At 40.0% G+C, this 17,964-nt stretch overlaps 1 long non-coding RNA gene across 1 annotated transcript; it reads right to left on the bottom strand.

Annotated features, from left to right (window-relative positions):
- Positions 1–9,383: 9,383 nt before the first annotated feature.
- LOC136229333 (uncharacterized) lies at positions 9,384–10,437 on the bottom strand. The gene is made up of 3 exons (XR_010689070.1): positions 10,202–10,437; positions 10,042–10,126; positions 9,384–9,852 (listed from the first exon to the last, which is right to left on the bottom strand). It is a non-coding gene; the product is annotated as an uncharacterized lncRNA (long non-coding RNA).
- Positions 10,438–17,964: the final 7,527 nt, after the last annotated feature.

Below are 17,964 nucleotides of genomic sequence, written 5' to 3'. Positions count from 1 at the left end.
CCAATTCGATAAGGCTCAGTGGATTTTGTTCACTTCCTGAACCGAATGCTCTGGTGGCTACAGTTAGTATTTCCTTGATATGAGTGGAAGTTGGTTGATGATCAGTCATTAATTCGTTACCGAATTTATTTCACAACCAAAAGGATTTGAAGATTACTTGCTTCTCCATGCTCACTGCACTAAATAATGGAGATGTGGGGATTCTAGAGTTGCTTTCTTGTCGAAGATTCCTCATGTTCCGGAAGCGGTCCTTAATAACACTCTGATACCCAAGTTAGACAAGTAAAGTATGAGAGAATGCAAAGAGATAGAGAGAGAGAATGCCTTTATTTGTGGGATTGGTTGTCTTATTTATAGGCCTTCTGATTTGGGATGGCCTTGGGCCGGTCTTTTACCATGGTTGATGGGCCTAGTTCCGTGTTTGGCCCGTGTGTCTTATCGACACTCATATAGAGAGACAGACGACAACTTTTTTTTTTTGAAGAAGAAGACGACAACAACTTATATAGAGAGACATACCACAACCACAAATAAAGGGAGAAAGAAAAAAATTATAAATAAAGAAGAAACTACCAAAACTACTATAATGGAGTAATAAACAAAATTTATTCAAATGAAGACACAACAAAACAAAGCAAAGAAGAGGCTTATCTTCCCGTTAGAAGTCGGAAAAAAAATCTCAAAACCTGAATGAAAAATATGAAATTTTATAATTTAATAGTTTCTTGAATTTGCTTAAAGTATACACACTTCAATTTGTTTGAATTCTCCTTTTATTCCGTCATATAAATTTTAAAGGTCAATATGTTACTTGAACCTAGGCGGGGAGTGCGACCATCTAAGACATACGGCAGAAAGGGAATTCAATTTGTTTGAATTCCTCCTCTATTCCGTCACATAAATTTTAAAGGTCAATATATTACTTGAACCTAGGAGGGGAGTGTGACCATCTAGGACATAAGGCAGAAAGGGACCCAACTGTAAAAAAAATAAAAATAAATAAATAAATCCTGAGAATCAATGATTTTCGAAAGAGGTGAAATATTTTAAATGATATACAATAGCATAAGAGTGGCTTAAATGTAAAAAAATGTGGAACATGCTTATCTTGTAGGCTTAATACATCTTTAGTTTGTGTATTTGTCTAGAAAAAACTAGTTGCTTCATTCACTTTAAAAATGTCTTATTTACTCTTCCTAGATTTTCTTAAAGTGACTTATTAACTCTCTGAGTATAACATATTGACCTTCTAAACTAGCTTGTATTGATCCAATAACCCCTAATTAGATTGTTGGATTTTTAAATCACAAAGAGCACAAAATGAATTTGGTTTATACCTAAACCTTAGGTGCCATTTGGGTAGTAAAATAGAATAGAATGGAATAAGATAGATATTCCATACGAATAGAATAGGTATTCCTTAGGAATATCTATTCGTAGTTTGGTTGATGGAATGTGATAAAAAAAACTAGGTTTATAGCTCAAATGACAACATAACCCTCAAGTATAATTTATTGTTTAAATTTAATTATTAACATCAACTATTCAAATATTTAACATATATTACAAGCGAAAAATAGGAAAACGCGAAATAAACACAAACCATTGAGCAAATCGCAAAACACAAAATACGGAAAAACGCAGAATATGCAAAAACCATGGAAAATGAGAAAAACGTAAAAAAATGGAAAAAACACGAAATATAAGAAAAAAGTAAAAAAATACATAAAATGATAAAAACATGAAAAGCACAGAATAAAAAGAAAACGTAGAATATGGGAAAATGCGGAAACGAGAAAAACAAAGAATAGAGGAAAACAAGAAAAACGGAAAAACACAGAGAACGAGAAAATCACAAAAAAAAAGGAAAAATATGAAAAACAGGAAAACACATAAAAACGAGAAAAGGCATAATGCAAGAAAAACGTGCAAAATGAGAAAAATTTAGAATATGGGAAAACGCATCAAACTATAGTATTCTGCATTTTCCCGTTGTTTTTTCATTTTCATGTTTTTCCTTGTATTTTGTGTTTTCTTATATTTTGCATTTTTCCTGTATTCTGCATTGTTCTGTATTATGTGTTTTTCGACGTTTTTCACATTTTTCATGTTTTCTTCATTTTCCCTGTTTTTTTGTTTTTCCATTTTCTCTATTTTCCCCTTATTCTTTGTTTTCCATGATTTTCCTCATTTTCTTGTATTATGTGTTTTTCCTCTATTTTGCATTTTCTTGTATTCTCCGTTTTCTTATATTATGTGTTTTTCATGTATTCTATGTTTTTCGCGTATTCCCATTATTCTATGTTTCTCCTGTATTCTGCAGTTTTCATGTATGATAACGGGTGATGAACTTCTGATCGGATTCCTTCCCTGTGGGGGGCGTCGTTGGGTTCGACGGGAGAAAGCTCCGATGCCAAAGTCAGTATAGGAATAATGAATAAACTGTATTGACAAGAGAATGGTTTAGAGCTAGAATGTGAATGAATGTGTACCTCAATAGCTTGTGATGCAAGCTATTTATAGTCATGTGATCGTAACTCCCAGTAACCAGAAAGTCTCCATTAATGACTCATTAATGGCGGTTACGGATCTCTTTTATGCGTGGCCATTAGCTCATTAACGGATCATTAATTGCCTTTATTGGGAATCGGCTCAACCATTCGGCGGGCGGATCGAGGCACGATCGCGGGTCTCACGTAGGTTTGACTACGGATAATGTGTGGCGGAGTCTAGGTGATCTGCCACTCGGATGACTTGCTTGATACGCCATTGCTTCTCAGGCCACCCAAATACGCGGCCGTTTTGGTAAATATCCTTTTTGATCCCGGAGATAATATCCCGATGTTATCAGAAGCCCCCCCTAAGTTCCATTAAAGTCCTTTAGGGCTTTTGCACTTCCTTGCACGTCGTCATGATGAATCACATTTATTGTTGCTCTGTTCCAGGCCATTCACCGAGCGACAGGTGTCCTAGGCGCGCTGCTCGAGGTAAGTGGTGATACCTTCTTCAACCTCTCTTTTCTCTTTCCACTTCATTTGTTATTTTCTGCTCGTGTTTTCTCAAAGTTTTTCCGGCGTCAAGAAGCTTCAAAACTTTCGATTTTCCATGTAAGTGAAACTTCTCGTCGTGTTTCTAGGTTTTTTTATGAGTTCTTCTTCTGAATCTTCCATTGAACTTTTTAATTTGACTTCCCCCTCTGAGCCCTCTTTTAGTTGGTCTTCTTCCGAGGACTCGAGTTCGTCCGAGAGTACCTCTAGTTGTGATTTGTCGGAGTTAAGTAACACGGTGAGGGAGAGTAGGAATCATCGTCTTTGTTTAATTAGAGCCCAGACCCTTTCCGTTGTTGTGGCCCAAACTGCTCTGGCAATAGATTTTAGGAGCTTTTCCGGGATGGAGGCTTCCGCTTCGACTCCGATTAGGAAAAAGATGCCTCGTGCAGAGACTACTCCGTCTCATATGGGCGCCGCGAACCTGGCTGATTTGGCGGATCGCTATCCGTGGATTAAAGATTATAAGACTGAGTTGGCGGCTGCCCATCAGCGACCCGCCTGTCCGCTTGTAGGGTACCTATCTGTATATAGTAGTCATGTGGAGAGAGGATTCCGTCTTCCTCTTCCTCAGATGATGGCGGATATCCTGGAGTTTTTTGGGATCACTGTCTGCCAGCTGCATCCAAATGGCTGGTTGGATATTGCTCTAGATTGTTACTTAGCTTCGAACCTGGGGGTAGTCTGTAATCCTCGTGTCTTCCGGTCTCTTCATAAACCCACGAAGCGTAAATCCGAGTCTTTCTATACTTTCGCCAAATTCCAAAGTTACTCGCCCTTCTGCGGTAAGATGTCAAACGTCCATCTCTGGGATGAAAAATTTTTCTTTGTTAAGGTGAAAAAGGACGAGCCCCTCGGATTCCCATTAAATTGGAATGCTAAGCCCCAACACGTAGCTGGGGATTTGCGTATATTGACTGATAGTGATGAGAAGGTGGCGGATCTCATAAAGAGCATTAAGACAGATGCTTGGACGTACGCCGATGCTCTGGAATTCATGATGAATGACATTCCTCTGGTCCGCCGTGTGGGGGATGTGATTACTTACGTGAAGTTTACTCAACTTGATGAAGGTAACTTTGTTTCTTCCTTGAACTTTGATTATTTTGTTGTTCCCTTGTCAGGGGTTTGTCTGAGGCCAGTCGCGCCCTTGTAGAGATGCGTAAAAAACAGAAGCAGCTGGAGGCCCAAAAAGATACGCAGGTGGCGGATCCTCGTAAGAGCTCTAGGAAGCGTCCTTCTGAAGGCGATGTGGATCTGCCTCTGAAGAAAAAGAGGTCCATCGCTGTTGGTGGAGAAAAGTTATTGGCAGATGCCATAAGAGCCGAGAAACCTAGGATGGTGCTTGAGCAGGTACATTTACTTTACCGTTTTTCCTTCTTCTATCATGGATCTTGATTTGGGCCTTCTAATTTTTACATAGGTGGTTAAGCCTGACTTAGGAGGGTATTGGCTCGCCAAGTATGGTGATAAAGGGTCCCTGAGGAATGAATCAGTTATCAATGATCTTGATGAGGCCCTCGGTCAACTTGGTGAAGTACAGGAGAGCCAAAACAAGTTCTCCGGATCAGCCCATGCCAAAATGGGGAAAAGGGATCTCCTTTTGGTGAGCTTTCTTTATTTTTCATTTTTGGATGAAAGAGTGATCTCCTTTGGGGAGACTTTTGTTTCTTACATCATCCTTTGCTTTGATAGGCGTATACACACATGCGTGCTATGGAGGCGGATCTACTCCAAAGGGTGGCGGATAAAGCGACCATAAAAAAGCTAGAGAAAGAGGTTGTCGTTGCTAATGCAAATGCTGCTTCCGCCATTACCCTTAATGAGAGTAAAGACGCAGAGATCCGCAGCCTGAAGGGGAAAATGGAGGAGATGGAGGAGGATGCTAAGAATCACAAGGCTGCTTTGTTGAACACGGAGATCCTGGCAGGAGAACGTGCTTATTACTATGGCGAATGATTATGGCATACGTTAAGCTTTCCCACCCCGAAATTGATTTTGTGGACCCGGAGTACGTGGTCCCCGAGGTTGAGGATTGCCTTAAATATCGCAAGATCCCAAACGTTAAGCATTTCATCCACGATCAAATTCAGAAGGAGCTGAGTGGATCAGCCGAGGAGAGCAAGCCTGTTGTTGATCTTGAATCAGGTGACCTCGGCGAAGCATCCCAGGGGGCGGGTGACAAGAGCAATGATTTGATAATTGATTGTACGGTTCCTCAGGAAGGAACTATTGTTGCGGAGAAGGAGGTTCCTCCAGAGGGTGTATCTTTAGAGAAAGACGCTATGGAGGATACTTCTTTAAATGTTTAAATGTAACTTAAGTACAATTTATTTTAGGGTAAATTCCAAAAAAAACCCCTGTGGTTTAATGTTGTTCCAAAAAAACCATTGTGGTTTGTTTTTACAAAAAAAAGGACCGTGGTTTCACCGTTACCCGAAAAACGGAAAATTACTTAACACCGTTAAAAGTGCGGACGTGGCAAGGGGTAGAGTTGGAAAAAAAAAATTATTTTTTTTTTAATTTTTCTTTTTTCTTTTTCTTTTTCTTCTTCTTCCTCTGTTCCTCCTTTTCTTCTTCTTCTTCTTCTTCTCCTCCTCCTCCTCCTCCTCCTCCTCCTCCTCCTCCTTCTTCTCTTTCTTCTCTTCTTCTTCTTTTTTTCATCTTTTTTTTCTTTTTTTTTTAATTTCCAGAATTCTGGAATTTTCTTTTTTCAGAATTCTGGAAATTTTTTTTTTATTTTTTTTTAATTTTTCTTTTTCTTCTGCTTCTTCCTTCTTCTTCTTCTTCTTCTTCTTCTTCTTCTTCTTCTTCCTCTCCTTCCTCCTCCTCCTCCTCTTTTTCTTTTTCTTTTCTCTTTTTCTTCTCTTCTTCTTCCTCTTCTCCTCTCCTCTTCTTCTTTTTTTAAATTTCTGAAATCCAGACGTTACGTCTGAAATTCAGACGTTGAACGTCTGGATTTCAGACGTTCAATGTCTGAAACCCAGACGTCTGGGTTTCAGACATTGAACGTCTGAAATCCAAACATTCAACGTCTGAAACCCAGACGTTTTCTGGAAAATTTCCAGAATTCTGGAATTTTCCAGAAATTCTGGAAATTTTCCAGAAATTCTGGAATTTTCCAGAATTTCTGGAAATTAAAGAAAAAGAAAAAAAAGATGAAAAAAAGAAGAAGAAGAGAAGAAAGAGAAGAAGAAGAAGAAGGAGGAGGAGGAGGAGGAGAAGAAGAAGAAGAAGAAGAAGAAAATGAGGAAGAGAGGAAGAAGAAGAAAAAGAAAAAAGAAAAATTAAAAAAAAATAAATTTTTTTTTCCAACGCTACCCCTTGCCACGTCAGCACTTTTAACGGTGTTAAGTAATTTTCCATTTTTCGGGTAAAGGTGAAACCACGGTCCTTTTTTTTGTAAAAACAAACCACAAGGGTTTTTTTGGAACAACATCAAACCACAGGGTTTTTTTTTGGAATTTACCCTTTATTTTAATCCTTTTTTCAACCCTTTATCTTTACTTTACGCTTTATATCTTTCAGCAAGTAAATTTCTAGGTTTTAGGACTTATTTTGTTGGTTCAAGGTAGGTGGCCAGCTGTACCTTGGAATGTGAGCCTTTTTGAAGGCTTTGAAGCTTTTATTCCTTTTGAGGAAGTTAAGCTGCCTTAGGCGATCGATCTGCTTCCTATCTTTGAGGTGAATCGATCTGCCACTAGGACTTGAAACTCTTCTTTGGAAAGAGTATTTGAGAGTGTAAAGATCTCACGTTTGAGAAATGTTTTAACTCTGTCTCTGACAGTGATCAATTATTTCCTATCTTTGAGGTGAATTGATCCGCCGCTGAGACTATTCTCCTATCTTTGAGGAGAAAGTAGTTATGCCATGATAGCATTATTCTACTGTGGGAATGCGTTTGTTGCCTCCCCCTTTTTGAATCTGGAATATTTATATTACTGCAAGAAAAATACTCAAGGAAGAATTTGCAAGATGAAAATTTCTCTTTATTAAGTGGCGATTCGCCTTATTACAACGAATTGGTCTTATGTGTGAGCCTCGTTAAAACCTTTAATAAGAAAAACCACATGAGATAAAACCTTACTAAGGGAAAAAGAGTACTCAAGGCCTTGGTTACATTTTACTATCTGGCGAAATATTTACGGAGGTTCTCAATATTCCACGTCCGTGGCAGAGTGTTCCCCTCCATATCTTGGATCTTGAAAGTGGCAGGTCCAATTTTGGTGACTATTTTCTATGGCCCCGTCTAGGTGATTCCCAACTTTCCTTTGCCTTCCAAGGATTGAATTTTGTCCGCCTTTCGGAGCACTAGATCTCCTAGGTTTAGATCCACAAGTTTGGCGTGTCTGTAGTGATAGGCTGCGATCCTCTGTTTGTAGGCGGCCATTCGTACATACGCCTTCTCTCGTTTTGTTTCAACTTAGTCAAGATTTTCCCTTAACCTTTGGTCATTCGTGTCTTCGCAGTAGAATAAGACTCTGTCACTAGGGACCTGGATCTCAATGGGGATCACGGCTTCTACGCCATAGGTGAGGGCGAATGGTGATTCGCCGGTTGCGGTTCGAGGAGTGGTTCTGTATGCCCATAGGACATTCATTAGGTGATCCGCCCACTTTTTGTTATGCTCACCCAGTCTCTTTTTTATGCCCTTGACAATCGTTCGATTTGTTACCTCGGTCATTCCGTTGGATTGGGGGTAGTAAACAGAGGCGAACCTTTTTTGAATGCCTTGGCTTTCGTAGAATGTTCTGAACTCTTCACAATTGAACTGCGTCCCGTTGTCAGTGATAATCGTGTGGGGAACCCCGAATCTTCCGACTATGTTGTCTCTGACAAACTCGACCATCCGCTCTGCGTTTATGGAAGAGACAGCTTCGACCTCTACCCACTTCGTAAAGTGGTCCACGGCTACTACAACATATTTCCTTTGTCTCTTGGTAGGAGGAAAAGGACCAACAATGTCAATTCCCCAAATGGCAAAGGGTCGTCCTTCGATGATGGGCTTTTGCAGGTGCTTAGCCGTGTGAGATTCATTTGCATGGACCTGGCAATTATGATAGGACTCCACTAGCTTTTGAGCATCAAGTTCCGCTGTGGGCCAATAAAATCCCGCCAATCTGGACTTTTTCAATATGGAGGCGGATGCTTCGTGGGCTTCGCAAGCACCTTCATGCAATTCCTTGAGGATCTGTTGTCCCTCTTATGTCGTCACGCACTTCAACCAAGGCTGTCACTACAAGAAAATTGATTTTTGGTAATGGAAAAAGTCGTTGCCAAAAAAATGTTTGGCAACGACATGTCATATTTTGCAACGACTTTTGGTCGTTTTGATACATTCCGTTACTAAAGGTTTATGCAACGACTTTCTGTGGTTGCTAAAAATACATATTTGGCAACAAAACGCTTGTTGCAAAAGCTTTGTTGTTGCCAAATCTTGATCGTATCTGAGAGAATGAAAGTTGTCTTTTGCTACAAGTGTCAGCGTTGCTATATATTATAACGTTTCACAACAAGTTTTGACGTTGTTATATATGTTACTCCCTCCATTCTCAAATAAGTGTCGTTTTAGAGTTTTTCACACAAATTAAGAAATGCAATTAATATACACTTAAATTAATAAATTTACATGGATTAACTAAATAAAAGTTCTCTCTCCTATAATGGTTGGAGAAAAAACTTTGAAAACTTAAAAAACACATAAATCAAGACAAAATTTAAATGCTTAGACCAAAAAACTATACTAAATTTTATTGAAAAACGAAAACGACACTTAAAAAAGAACAAAAACAATTATCTAAAACGACACTTATTTGAGAATGGAGGGAGTAGTATTTTGCAACAACATTTATTGTTGCTGTTTATTTTGACGTTTCGCAACAACACCTGTCGTTGCTATGTATTTTCCTATTGCGCAACAATACCGTTGTTGCCATAAATTTTGATATTTTGCAATAATTATTATCGTTGCTAATATTATATTAATAGTAACAACTTTCATGTTGCCAAAGTAATTTTTTTTCCAATTATTTTAGAAATTATGATATTTTTTTTATTTTTTTATTTGGATTGAAGGGATATATATATATATATATATATATATATATATATATATATATATATATATATATATATATATATAAAAGATTTCACAACATAATAAGTAATACAAGAGTTTACATTATGAAAAAGACAGAGTTTAAATACACAAAAAGAAAAAGGGGAAAGTTCAAATAAAACCCCTGTGGTTTCACTAATTTTTAGATAAAGGACTGTGGTTTACTTTTTGTCAAAACGAGTACTGAGGTTTCGCACTTTTAATAATGCTATTAAAACTATCTTTAACGACCTGAAAATGAAAATTTTCAAGAATTAAAGTTGTTCAATGTCATATTTTCTATAGAACTACATTTTCGATTTTAGAAAATCATCTTTTTTGGAACTTTCTCTCTCTAAACATTAACTTTCTCTCTCTTTACCAAACATCATCTAAATAATCTCGAAATAAAAAAGTTGAAGAATTAAAGTTGTTTAGAATATTAGTAGTTCTTAAAATATGTCATTTTTGAAGTTGTTAAGGGTGATTTTAATAGTATCAATCGAAAAAGTCATTATTTTGCTAAAGTTGAAAACCTCAGTCCTCGTTTTGACAAAAAGTAAACCACAGTCCTTTATCTGAAAATTAGTGAAACCACATGGGTTTTATTTGAACTTGACCCAAAGAAAAATAAGCAGGTATTAAGCAGCCCATGTTGTGTGAAGCTTACTTTTGAGAGAGAAGCCAACTCTTCTTGCCTTTTGGAACCTGCAAACCATTATAACAAGAACAGATCAAATTTCAAAATACAGAAACTTTGAGTATCAGAAACTAACTCAACACGCTATTGGAAACTACAAGCACCAATACCCAGAAGAAAAGAAAATAAAAAAAATAATAATATATATATATATATCAATAACAAATTAGACAAAGAACACAAAACCAAAGCCATACCACTTTCTAACATTGGGGAAGGAACCTCTTAGCTTCGCCGAAACGGTAGTGTGCACGTTTATGTCCTTCCTTTGTAAATTGATATCTAGATAAAAAAAAATTCCATCACAAACTCCATGCATTTTTAGTATTTCGAAAATGAATGTGAAATGAAACTCACCTGGTACTAGCAACACAATATACTCTCTCGCGAAATTCGTTCCGAACAAAATCCAAACAATCACAAACTATACCAAAACTGTCACAAGGAATGAACATGAATTGTTTCAAAAAAAAAGGAATGAACATGAATTAAAGAAATGTTGTAGAAGCAAACAAAAAATACAGGGCTGGAACGGCTGCCCCTGTGTCAAATGATGAGATACGAGCTGCACTTTTTGATATGGGTCTGTTTAAGGCGTCGGGCCCGGATGGTTTTCAAGCCTGCTTCTTCCAGAATCTGTGGGATCAGTTGGGTAATCAAGTCTGCAGTGCTGTGCGAGAGTGCTTTGCTTCTAATCAGATCCCCCAGGGCTGGAACGACACACTTATTACTGTAATTCCTAAAGTTAACAATCCAGAATACATCTCTCAGTTTAGGCCAATCAGCCTATGCAATGTTCTCTATAAGATTGTCACTAAATGCATTGTGAACCGTATCAAGCCTCATCTGACCAAAGTTATTAGCCCCATGCAGAGTAGCTTTGTGCCTGGTCGTCAAATTACGGACAATGTGATTATCCTTCAGGAAGCAGTTCATTCTTTCAGGAGGAAAAAAGGTCGACGGGGCTACATGATTCTAAAGCTTGATCTAGAAAAGGCGTATGATAGGCTCTCTTGGCAGTTCATTCGGGAATCCCTGGAATTGTTAGGCATTCAAGCTTCTTTGGTTGATTTAATTATGAACTGCGTTTCAGGTTCCAGACTTAGTCCCATCTGGAATGGCGAACAGCTCCAACAGTTCAATCCAACCCGAGGGCTCCGTCAGGGTGATCCGCTCTCTCCGTACTTGTTCGTCATCTGCCTGGAAAGACTCACCCACCTAATCTCTGACGCGGTTGGGAGTTCTCTCTGGAAGCCTATTAAACTTTCCCGTCGGGGTCCTGAAATGTCCCATATTTTATTCGCTGATGACATAGTGTTAATGTCAAAAGCTAGTATGGAGCAAGCTACCATCATCAATGATGTCCTCCACCGCTTCTGTGATGCCTCTAGTCAAAAGGTTAGCCTTGGTAAGTCAAGAGTATTCTTCTCCTCCAACGTTTCAGACACGGCTGCTCAAGGTATCTGTGATATCCTCGGCTTCGCTCGGACTTTGGACTTAGGTGTGTACTTAGGCGTCCCTCTCCTTCATACTTGGGTGTCCAAATCCACCTATCAATATGTGTTGGACAAAGTTCATAAGAAGTTAAGTGGTTGGAAAGCTAGTTGTTTGAATTTCGCAGGCCGAGTTACGCTGGCAAAGTCGGTTATCACTGCCATCCCCACTTACATAATACAAACGACTTTGATTCCGGTTTCTGTGTGTGATCGTCTGGATAAATGCAGTAGGAGGTTCATTTGGGGCTCCTCAGAGTCGGTTCGAAGGATTCATCTTATGAAATGGGATGAGGTGTGTCGAAGTAAGAATGTCGGAGGGCTAGGCCTTAGAACGGCTAGACGTGCTAACCTGGCGATGATTGCCAAGCTGAGTTGGCAGAGTTTGATTCAGCAAGAGCCGTTGTGGGTTCGAATGATGCGTGGTAAATATGGTGGGGATCGTGAAGGGATGTTAGTTTTCCACGCTAACTCATCTCATTCCTCGACTTGGAAGAGCATTGTTGCCGGCAGTAATGTTCTTGCTCATGGCATGGGTAAACTGATCTTTAATGGTACAAACACGAAGTTCTGGACTGATGTTTGGTGCGGCAAGTCGACATTAATAAGTGACACGACCCAGCCTGTCCCGCCTGATCAGATAACCCGCTCGGTGCAAGATTATTGGCTATCGCACACTGAGAATTGGGACTGGTGGACCCTCAGTAACCTTGTCAATTCATCGGGGCTTCTAAGAATTGCCTCTTTTGTCGTTAGCCCTCAGTGCACGACTCCAGATGCTTGGTTCTGGACCCTGAACTCCACGGGTAACTATTCAGTGAAATCTGGATATGAAGCTTTGGATACAAATCGGAATACACAGGGGGCTCGGGTTTGGGATCAGATCTGGAACTTGGAGGCACCGGAGAAGATTCAACACTTTCTATGGCAACTGGGTCATGATAGTATTCTGTGTAACTCTACAAGGTTCAGAAGACATCTCTCTCAAGATAATCGGTGCCATCGGTGCGGTAATGAAGAGACAGCAACGCATCTGCTTCGGGATTGCTATCAGATTAGACGCTTATGGCAAATGGTAGTGCCGCATGCTATTCGCCCGAATTTCTTTGATACAAGTATTAGGGACTGGCTGGATATTAACCTTCGCCACTTAGGGATGGTTGGTCGGATTCCTTGGCCCCTGTTCTTCGCCTGTAGTGTTTGGTGGGCGTGGCGGTTTCGGAACGAATCGGTGTTTGGATCTAAACCTTTCCCAAACAACGCTATGGATATTGTGAAGCGTTTCTGTATTGAGTTTATTGACGCTACTTCCGCCGCCAACAGAAGCCCGTACAGGGTTCCGAGAACTATCTGGATTGCTTGGGTTCCTCCGTGTGAGGGATGGGTGAAAGTCAACACAGATGGAGCCTGTAAAGGAAATCCTGGTCTTGCGTCTGCAGGGGGACTGATTCGGGACTCGTTGGGACGGTGGTGTGGAGGATTTGGAGCTAATATTGGTTACTGCACTTCGTCAGTTGCTGAACTCTGGGGTTTATTTTTTGGGTTGCAAATTGCTTGCGCGAAGGGCTTTCGTCGGGTTGTTTTTGAGCTGGACTCACAAGTTGTGATCCGTCTCATAACGGAGGAGATTGAACCACACCACCCTTTTTCCTAGCTAATTTCTCGCTGCACTGCTTATCGAAGTAGAGATTGGAATATCACCTTTACGTACAGCTACAGAGAAGGTAATAGAGCGGCTGACTGGTTGGCGAACTACGCAGGTTCTTGTTCTTTGGGTCACCATGAGTTTGGTGCGCCTCCTGCAGGCCTCCAGGGGATTCTCGCTGATGACAGTAGGGGATCCGTTTTAAGTAGAGTCGTTCGTCTGTAGCCTTGTTTTTTCTTCTGTCTGTTCTCTTCTTTTTTTGTCCTGGGCTTCTTAGCCTTCCTCCATTACCAAAAAAAAAAAAGAAAGAAGCAGAGAAAGCTCAAAGAAGAAAATGAGCGGCTAATGTGTTTCCTTTGGAAGAGAATATGATTAGGGTTTCTAAATATAATTTTTAAATAGATAATTAATATTACTAATATTTACAACATTATTTTTCAATTATGTACATTACTAATTTTTAAAATTTATTCCATCTATATTTAAAGTTAAAATTTATTAATATAAAAAAATAAGAAATGTCCTTTTTCGTAATATTTTGCAATTCAATTTAAATTATATAATTTAGGGTTAAGGTGCAAAAATACCCCTAACGTTTTGGATCAGGAGCAATTTTACCATTGACGTCTAAAATAGTGCAGTTTTGCCCCTAACATTTGTAGTCAAGAGCAATTTTACCCCTAACATTGGTAATTTGGGTCAATTTCAGACACTATTATAAAATACAGATATTTTTGTTCATTATTTTGCACCAATTGTATATCAATTCATTCTAAAAAAAGGATTTCATATTTTTTTGTAATTTAATAATAGAATTGGAGATTAATATTTATAAATTCGGTGAATTTTTTAAATTTTTTGTCTAATTCGTACAAAAGACAGTATATGTTTTTTTTTTCACATCCCAACATATGTTTATGATTTGTTACTGATAGAATGATGCACATGTGAAGTGTAGATGATAAGATTCATGACCGAGAAGATAGTTTATCAACGTTAGGGGTAAAATTGCTCTTGGCTACAAACTTTAGGGGTAAAATTGCACAATTTTAGACGTTAGGGGTAAAATTGCTCCTGACGTAAAACGTTGGGGCTATTTTTGCACCTTAACCCTATAATTTACTAAATATATTATATAATTTTAAATATTTATTTTATATTATACGTATTTATTTTATTTTTTAATTACTTTAAAAAATTTCTTTCACAACCATCACTTTTGTTGCAAAAATATTTAATTGTTATGCAACAACATAGGGTCGTTGCTAAAAATTTCTTTCATTTACAGCAACAACATAGAGTTGTTACTGTAAATTGATTTGTTACAGCAACAACATATATTTGTTGCTGTAAATACATTCATTTACAGCAACAACACGGATTCGTTACTGTAAATACTTTCATTTACAGCAACAATATTTTGTCGTAGCTATAAATGCTTTCGTTACAGCAACAACACTGCGTTGTTGTTGTAAATGCTTTCATTTAAAGTAACGACATGGAGTTGTTGGTAAAAATATTTTCATTTATAGCAACAAAGACATTGTTGCCAAAGTCATTACCTTTTCTCATCAAATCCCACCCGTCGAAATAAATTTACAGTAACAACCTTTTGTAACGACTCAAAAAAGTTCGTTGCTAAAGTCGTTTTTAGCAACAACTTCTACAATTGTTGCCAAAACTTGTTGCCAAAAGGCGATTTTTTTGTAGTGTGTCCAAAAGATTTTCTGTACAGGCAATCATTTATTATGGAGAAGTATGTTGCCTTTCTTACCGTCTGCCGAGCTTCTTCTTTGTCTTTAGGCAAAGTTCCATCTGCAAGGTACTGGCGGATCGACGATCTCCAATCTCCCACGGCGGGTGTAAGAAGTGCCATGATTTCTGAGGCGAATGCCGACCTCGTTTTCACCTCGAACGGGCATTGTAGGTCCGTCAACTGATCCTTGCTAGAAGCCAGTTTAGCTAGGTGATCTGCCTCCGTGTTTGAACCCCGAGGCACATGGACTAGTTCCCATTTGGTTTCTTTGATCTCGAGGTAGTTTAATAGCTTCTTGACCTCCTCTACATATTTGGCCAGGATTTCATCTTTCACCTCAAAGTTTTTGATCACCTGGTTGACCATCAGCTTGGAATCGCTATAGATCACGATCCGCTCAAGTTTAATCTCCTTCAACAAGCGTAGTCCCAATAACAGTGCCTCATATTCTGCAACATTATTTGTTGCGGGAAAGTCTAACTTTGCAGCATAATGTAGCTTGATGTAGTGTGATCCCTTGATCACTACGCCTATTCCTGCACCCTCCGCTGAAGAAGCGCCATCGGTGTACATCGTCCACTCCTCTATTTTTAGTTTAGGGAGATTTATACCTTCCTCAGTGAATTTGTTCACAAAGTCTGCCAAGACTTGACTCTTCAGGGCGGATCTACCTTCGTAACGGACATCAAACTCGCCCAGGCGGATTGCCCATTCTATTAGCCTCCCTGAAGTTTTCGGCTTTTGTAATACCTTCCTCATAGGTATGTTGGTACGAACGATGACCGTGTGTGCCTGAAAATAAGGTCTTAGGCGGATTGAAGTGGTGACCACTGCCAAGGCCATCTTCTCCAATCTTGAATACCGGGTCTCGGCATCTTTTAAGACTTTGCTTACGTAGTAGATCAGATATTGTTGGCCATCTTCTTCCCTTATCATGACTGTGCAAACCGCTTTATCAGTAACAGAAACATACATGTACAGGTTCTCACCTTCCAAAGGTCTGCTCATTAGAGGCGGTTCTGATAGGAAGTGCTTGATCCCTTCGAAGGCCTGTTTGCAATCTTCATTCCACTCGAAGCCCTTCTGCTTTTTTTATTACTTCATAAAAAGGTTGGCATCTACGAGCCGAGCATGAGATAAATCGTCCAAGTGCTATGATCTGCCCATTAAGGCGTTGCACTTCTCTGACATTTTGTGGCGCCTTCATATCCAACACCGCTTTGATTTTATCTGGATTGGGACCTACTCCCTTCTGGCTGATCAAGTATCCCAGGAATTTTCCATAAGTTGCCCCAAAAGTACACTTTTCAGGATTTAGCTTGATGTTGTGGTGACGAAGGACTCCGAGGACTTCCATTATGTCCTCCGCATGTCTCTCCATGGTGGTGCTTTTGATGATCATGTCATCCACATAGACTGAGAAGTTGTCACCTTTTCTTCCTTCGAATATTTTGTTCATCATCCGCTGGTAGGTAGCTCCAGCGTTCTTAAGCCCAAAAGGCATGACTTTGAAGCAATAAGTCGCCTGGTGAGTTACGAAGGAAGTCTTGATCCTGTCTGATGGCTCCATGAGGATCTAGTGATAACTTGACTTCACATCCGTGAAGGAATATACTGCGTGTCCTGCGGTTCCGTCGACAAGGATGTCAATGCAAGGCAGAGGGTAGTTGTCTTTGGGACAAGCCTTATTAAGGTCCGTGAAATCAATACACATGCGGTACGATCCGCCTGCCTTTTTAACCAGGACCACATTCGCCAGCCACTGGGTGTAAATAACTTCCTCAATGGCGTCCGCCTTTTGAGTTTAGATATCTCTTCCTCTATTACTTTCTGTCTTTCTGGCCCATGATTCCTTCTCTTCTGAGCCACTGGGACCGCATCTTCGGTGATATTGAGTTTGTGAGTGATCACATCTGGACTGACTCCTGTGAGGATCTCATCCTTCCAAGCGAACACATCTTCCGACTCGAGGAGAACCTTCGTAACATCCTCCTTAACCTCAACTTTTATCTCTTTGGCGATCCGTACCTGCTTACCATCTGAAATGAGGAACATTTCTGTGTCTCCCAGGGCCGTTGTGACGAGTTCATCTTCTTCGTCTTCTTTGGACTGGGGGCGAATCGATAAGGATGCAGAGTATGTCTTCTGAGAAATCTTCTGGTTCCCTTTGATCATCACACCTCCCTTGGCTGTAGGGATGTACATCGTCAAATGGCGAATTGATATGAGAGCCGCCACTTCTAAGATGAAAGGCCGCCCAAAGATGATGTTGTATGCCAATTGACCGTCCATGATGGAGAACTCTAGATCTCCCATCCACACCTGATCTTCATCTGCTAACTCGCATTCCAGTGTCACTTGGTCCTTTGTCTGGATTGTGTGACCTGTCACTCCCAGAATATCCACGATGGTGGTCTCAACCTGAATAGGGTCGACTTTGAGTTTGGCGAATGCTCCTCTAGTAATGACATTACAAGAACTGCCTGTGTCTACCATCACTCTCTTCATTTCCCATCCTTCCACCATCATAGTGATGACGAGAGCGTCTGCATGTGGGGAGATAGCCGGACCGACGTCCGTAAAGGGATGGTTGAGTGATGCTCTATCTAGAGCAATGGTTTTTGCTTTCTTTACCGTAGGCTGATATCCTGGTCCGCCAGCAATAACATTAATGACCCCCTTAGCCTTTTTCTTTAGCTCCTCTCTGGGTTTGTCACCATCTCCCTTCTTGTCATTCTGGACGAACCTGACTAGCTTTCCTCTCTCGATAAGCCTCTCAATCTCCCTGGCCAATTCCCAGCATGCATCTGTATCATGACCGTTCCTCCTGTGGTATTTGCAATAATTCTAGGGGGTTTTCCCCGTGTTGGTGTACTCTCCCCCTTTTGGTTCGGGGTATGAAATGCTCCGCTTGTGCTGGCTGTTCTCTATCCACATTAGCACTTCGCTTTTAGAGGCGTTTAACGGCGTAAACGATGGCGTATATGCTGATTTGTTCCTAGAGCCTCTTCGCCTGTTTCGAGAGGATGAGTCAGGAAGCTTTTCTTTTTCCTTATCCCGTCTGCGGGATTCGCCTTTCTCTCTTTTCAGTGGAGATGCCGACTCTCTTCGAATGTCATCGACCTCCATGAAGTCTTCACAACTGTCTATCAACTCCTCCATATTCTTTGGTTTGTTTCTGATTAGATCCTCCTGCAAGCTCTTACATGTTGTGTTTTTTACAAGT

Source organism: Euphorbia lathyris, chromosome 5 (assembly GCF_963576675.1).
Source record: "Euphorbia lathyris chromosome 5, ddEupLath1.1, whole genome shotgun sequence".
Lineage (NCBI taxonomy): Eukaryota > Viridiplantae > Streptophyta > Magnoliopsida > Malpighiales > Euphorbiaceae > Euphorbia > Euphorbia lathyris.
This window is presented reverse-complemented; position numbering and strand designations above follow the sequence as displayed.